The sequence below is a fragment of the Camellia sinensis genome, chromosome 7 (genome assembly GCF_055761805.1).
Source record: "Camellia sinensis isolate YWXY chromosome 7, ASM5576180v1, whole genome shotgun sequence".
Lineage (NCBI taxonomy): Eukaryota > Viridiplantae > Streptophyta > Magnoliopsida > Ericales > Theaceae > Camellia > Camellia sinensis.
This window is the reverse complement of record NC_138967.1, coordinates 201,004,075-201,010,715: the sequence shown is the minus strand read 5'-3', so window position 1 is coordinate 201,010,715 and position 6,641 is coordinate 201,004,075.

The following is a 6,641-nucleotide window of genomic DNA, read 5'->3' as shown; positions in this document are numbered from 1 at the left end:
AAAATTCTGAGATCGTTCCAAAAGTGTCGCCAAAATACCACTTTTGATCAGACTGCCAGATTTAAGACAATTCGGAGCTCGTCCCAAAAGTGCAGCTAAAATATCATTTTTTATCAGAGTGCTAAATTTGTAACAATTCTAAGCTGGTCAGAAAAGTGTTGCGAAAATGCCATTTCGGATCGGACTACCAAATGTGTCGCCAAAACACCAATTCAGATCAGACTGCAAAATTTGAGACAATTTCGAGGACGACCCAAACGTGTCGCTACAATGCTGTTTCCGATAAAAATGCCAAATTTGAGACAATTCGGATCTCGTTCCAACAATGTTGCTAAAATATTGGGTCGATCAGACTACCAAATTTGAGACAATTCTGAGCTCGTCCTAAAAGTGTTGCCAAAATGTCGTTTCAGATCAGACTACCAAACTACAGAGAATTCTGAGCTCGTTCCAAAAGTGTCGCCAAAACGCCATTTCCAATCAGACTGCCAAATTTGAGACAATTCAGAAGTCATTTCAAAAGTGTCACTGAAACGACATTGCTGATTAGGTTGCCAATTTTTAGACAATTCTAAACTCATCCCAAAAGTGTCTCCAAAATGTTGTTTCCGATCAGACTGCAAAATTTGAGACAACTTTGAGCTGTTCCCAAAAATGTTGCAAAAATGCCAATCTGGATAACATTGAAAATTTGAGACAATTTAGAGCTCGTCCCAAAAGTGTTGCAAAATGCCGTTTTTCGATTAGACTACTAAATTTGAGACAATTTTGAGCACCTCCCAAATGTGTCGCCAAAATGGCATTTCTGATTAGGTTACCAAATTTGAGACAATTCCAATCTCGTCCCAGAAGTGTCACGAAAATGCCATTTCAGATCAGATTGCCAAATTTGAGACAATTCTGAGCTCGTCCCACAAGTGTCTCAAAAACATTGTCTTCGATTAGACTGCTATATTTGAGACAATTCCAAGCTCGTCCGAAACGTGTCACCAAAATGCCATTTTCAATCAGATTGCCAAATTTGAGACAATTTTGAGCTCATCCCAAAAGCATCGCTATAACTCCATTTCATATCAGATTGTCAAATTTGAGACAATTCCGAGCTCCTCCCAAAAATGTCGCCAAAATGTTATTTCTGATCAGATTGCAAAATTTAAGACAATTTCGAGTTCATCCCAAACGTGTCGGCAAAATGCCATTTTTGATTAGACTGCCAAATTTAAGACAAGTCTGATCTCATCCCAAAAGCGTCGCTAAAATGCCTTTCTCGATCAGACTGCCAAAATTGTAAAAATTCTGAGTTCGTCCCAAAAATGTTACTAAAATGCTATCTCAGATCTTACTGGCAAATTTGGGACAATTCTGAGCACGTCCCAAAAGTGTCGCAAAAACGGTGTTTCTGATCAGACTGTCAAATTTGAGACAATTCTGAGATCATCCCAAACGTCTCGCCAAAACATTGTTTCCGATTGTTCTACCAAATGTCCAATAATTCTGATTTCGTCCGAAAAGCGTCTCTAAAATGCCCTTTCCAATTAGACTGCCAAATTTGAGACAATTCTGAACTCGTCCCAAAAGTCTCAATATAACGACATTTTCTATCAAACTCCCGAATTTGAGACAATTCTAAACTCCTCGTAAAAGTGCCGCCAAAATGCAATTTTTGATTCGATTACATAATTTGAAACAATTTCGAGCTTGTCCCAAAAGTGTCTCCAAAACGCCATTTTGTTCTCACAGCAAAATTTGAGACAATTCTGAGCTCGTTCCAAAAGTGTCGCCAAAACACCCTTTCTAATCAAAATGCCAATTTCGAGACAATTTTGAAATCGTTCGAAAAGTGTTGCCAAAACAACATTTCCAATCAAACTGTGAAATTGGAGATAATTCTGAGCTCCTACCAAAACAGTCACCAAAATGCCTTTTTCGATCAGACTGCCAAATTTGAGACAATTTCGAGTTGGTCCCAAAAGTGTCGCCAAAACGCCGTTTTGGATTAGACTGCAAAATTTGAGACAATTCTGAGCTCGATCGAATTGAGTCGCCAAAATGTTGTTTCCGATCGGACTGTCAAATTTGAGACAATTCTTATCTCATCCCAAAAGTGTCGCTAAAATGTTGTTTCCGATCAGACTGCCAAATTTTAGATAATTTTGTGCTCATTCCAAAAGTGTGACTACAATGCCATTTTAGAATGGATTACCAAAATGGAGACAATTTCGAGCACGTCCTAAAAGTGTTGCGAAAATGTAATTTCCAATCAGACTCCTAAATTTGAAACAATTTCGAGCTCGTCCTAAAAGTTCCGCAAAAATGTTGTTTTCGATCAAACTGCCAAAATTTTAGATAATTCCAAGCTTGTCCAAAACATGTCCCCAAAATGTCATTTTCGATCAGTTTGCCAAATTTCAGAGAATTCCGATCTCGTCTGAAAAGTGTTGCTAGAATGGCATTTCCGATCAGAATGCAAAATTTAAGACAATTCCGAGCTCGTTCTAAAGGTATCGATATAATGCCATTTTCGATCAGACTCTCAAATTTGAGACAGTTTCAAGCTCGTCCCAAAAGTGTCTCTAAATTGCCATTTTAGAATAGAGTTTTAAAATTTGATAAAATTTCGAGCTCGTCACAAAAGTGTCGAAAAAATGCTGTTCTCGATCAGACACCCAAATTTGAGACAATTCTAAGCTCATCCCCAAAGTGCCGCGAAAACGCCAATTTCGATCAGACTAAAAAATTTGAGACAATTCTGAGGTCGTCCCAAAAGTGTTTGCAAAACGCTGTTTCCATTAGACTGCCAAATTTGAGACAATTCCAAGCTCGTTTAAAAAGTGTCGCCAAAACGTTGTGTTTGATCTAATATCCAAATTTGAGACAATTTTGAACACCTTCCAAAAAGAGTCAAATTTGAGACAATTTTGAGCTGGTCCCCAAAGCGTCTCTAAAACGCTGTTTCCTTTTAGACAGCAAAATTTGAAACAATTTATAATTCCGAACTCATCCCAAACTTGGCCCAAAAGTGTCACCAAAATGCCGTTTCAGATCAGACTGCCAAAAGATTAGATAATTCTGAACTCATCCCAAAAGTGTCACGCAAATGGCGTTTTTGATCAGACTACCAAATTTGAGACGAGTTATAATTTGTCCCAAATGTGTCGCGAAAATGTTGTCTCAAATGTGGTTGCCTGATGAAAATGACATTTCAGAGTAGACGGCCAACATTGAGACAATTTCGAGTTGGTTCCATAAGTGTCGTGAAAATGCCGTTTCAGATAAGACTACCAAATTTGAGACAATACCGAGCTTGTCTTAAAAGTGTCACCAAAATGCCATTTTTGATCAGATTACCAAATTTGAGTCAATTTCGAGCTCCTTTGAAACGTGTTGCCAAAATGCCGTTTCTGATCAGACTGCCAAATTTGAGACAATTCCGAGCACGTCTCAAAAGTGTTGCGAAAACGCCGTTTCAGATCAAACTGCCATGCTTGAGACAATCCAAGCTTGTCCCAAAAGTATCGCCAAAACACCGTTTCCGATCAGACTGCCGAATTTGAGACAATTCTGAGCCCCTCCCAGGAATGTCGCTATAATGTCGTTTCTGATTAGACTACAAAATTTGAGACAATTCATAACTCCTCCGAATAGTGTCTCCATAATGTCGTTTTAGTTAGATTGCCAAATTTTAGACCATTCCGAGATCGTTCCGAAAGTGTCACCAAACCACTGTTTTTGATTTGACTACCAAATTTGAGACAATTCCGAGCTCATCCCAAAACTATCCCGAAATTGCCATTTTCGATTAGACTGTCAAATTTGAGACAATTTCGAGCTGGTCCCAAAAGTGTCTCCAACAGGCCGTTTCTGTTCATAATGCAAAATTTTAGACAATTTCGAGTTCGTTCAAAAATTGTCGTCAAAACGCTGTTTCTGATCTGACAGCCAAATTAGAGACAATTCTGAACTAGTCTCAAAAGTGTTGCCAAAATGCCATTTTCGATTAGACTGCCAAATTTGGGACAATTTTGAGCTGGTCCCAAAAGTGTCTCAGAAAAGCCGTTTCCGTTTGGATTGCAAAATTTGAGACAATTTCGGGCTCGTTCCAAAAGTGTCAAGCTTGTTCCAAAAGAGTCGCAAAAACGATCTTTCTGATCAGATTGACAAATTTTAGACAATTTCGAGCCCATCCCAAAAGTGTTGCCCAAATGCCGTTTTCGATCAAACTGCCAAGTTTGTGACAATTCCAATATCGTTCCAAAAGTGTCGCGAAAATGCCGTTTTCGATCAGACTAACAAATTTGTGACAATTTCGAGCTGGTCTTAAAAGTGTCACAAAAAAGGTTGTTTCAGATGAGAGTGCCAAATTTTAGGCAATTTCTAGCCTGTCTCAAAAGTGTCACTAAAATGCTGTTTTAGAATGGACTGCAATATTTGAAACAATTCCGAGCTCGTCTCGAAAGTGTCGGTAAAAATTCAATTTTCGGTTAGACTTTCAAATTCGAGACAATTTCGAGCTCGTCCCAAAAGGGCTACAAAAACAACGTTTCCCCTCAAACTGTCGACTTTGAGACAATTCTGAGCTTGTTCCAAATGTTTCACCAAAATGCTATTTTTTTTATCAAACTGCCAGAGTTGAGACAATTCCGAGCTGATCCGAATTGTGTTGTCAAAAAGACAATTTTTATCAGACTACAAACTTTCTGACAATTCCGAGTTAGTGCCAAATGTGTCGATAAAATGTTGTTTTCAACAAGACGGCCAAATTTAAGACAATTCGAATCTCATACCAGAAGTGTTGCGAAAATGCCATTTCATATCAGACATCCAATTTGAGAAAATTCTGAGCTGGTCCTAAAAGTGCTGCCAAAACATTGTTTCCGATCACACTGCCAAATTTGAGACAATTCTGAGCTCCTCCCAAAAGTGTCATGAAAACACTGTTTTTGATCCGACTGCCAAATTTGATACAATTCCAATCTCGTCCCAAAAGAGTCACTAAAATGTAATTTTTTATTGGACTCCCAAATTTGAGACACTTTCGAGCTCATCCCAAAAGTGTTCAGAAAATGCCATTTCTAATCAAACTACAAAATTTGATATAACTCCAAACTCATCCCAAAAGTGTCTCAAAAATGCTGTTTCCAATCAGACAATTCCGTGCTTGTCCCAAAAGTGTTGCGAAAACGTTGTTTCGTATCAAACTGCCAAATTTTAGACAATTCCAAGCTCGTTCTAAAAGTGTCGTGAAAATGTCGTTTTCGATTATACTACCAAATTTGAGAGAATTCTGATCGTATCCCAAAAGTATCGCTTGAATGCTGTTTTCAATCATACTACCAAATTTGATACAATTTTGATCTCATCCTAGAAGTGTCGTGAAAATGCCTTTTAGATCAGACTACCAAATTTGAGACAATTTTGAGCTAGTCCCACAGGTGTTGCGAAAATGCCGTTTCAGATAAGACTGCAAAATTTGAGAAAATTCTGAGCTTGCCTTAACTGTGTCTCCGAAATGTCGTTTCTAATCAGATTGCCAAATTTCTGTCAATTCTAAGCTCCTCCCAAATGTGTCACTAAAATGTCGTTTTAGATTACACTGCCAAATTTGAGACAATTCTAAGCTCGTCCCAAAAGTGTTGCAAAAATACCGTTTCAGGTCAGACTACAAAATTTGAGACAATTCTAAACTCATCCAAAAAGTGTCTCCAAAATGCTATTTCTGCTTATACTGCCAAATTTGATACAACTTTGAGCTAGTCCCAAATGTGTCTCTAAAATGCCGTTTCTGATCGGACTTCCAAATTTGAAAAAATTCTGAGATCGTTCCAAAAGTGTTGCCAAAATGCCACTTTTGATCAGACTGCCAGATTTAAGACAATTCGGAGCTCGTCCCAAAAGTGTTGCTAAAATATCATTTTTTATCAGAGTGCTAAATTTGTAGCAATTCTAAGCTGGTCAGAAAAGTGTCGCGAAAATGCCATTTCGGATCGGACTACCAAATTAGAGACAACTTCGAGTAGGTCCCAAAGGTGTCGCCAAAACACCATTTCAGATCAAACTGCAAAATTTGAGACAATTTCGAGGACGACCCAAACGTGTCGCTACAATGCTGTTTCTGATAAGAATGCCAAATTTGAGAAAATTATGATCTCGTTCCAACAATGTCGCTAAAATGTTGTTTCGATCATACTACCAAATTTTAGACAATTCCGAGCTCGTCCTAAAAGTGTTGCCAAAATGTCGTTTCAAATCAGACTACCAAACTACAGAGAATTCTGAGCTCGTTCCAAAAGTGTTGTCAAAAGCCATTTCCAATCAGACTGCCAAATTTGAGACAATTCAGAAGCCATTTCAAAAGTGTCACTGAAACGGCGTTGCTGATTAGGTTGCCAATTTTTAGACAATTCTAAACTCATCCCAAAAGTGTCTCCAAAATGTTGTTTCCGGTCAGACTGCAAAATTTGAGACAACTTTGAGCTGTTCCCAAAAATGTTGCAAAAATGCCAATCTAGATAACACTGAAAGTTTGAGACAATTTAGAGCTCATCCCAAAAGTGTTTGCGAAACGCTGTTTCCATTAGACTGCCAAATTTGAGATAATTCCAAGCTCGTTTAAAAAGTGTCGCCAAAACGTTGTGTTTGAT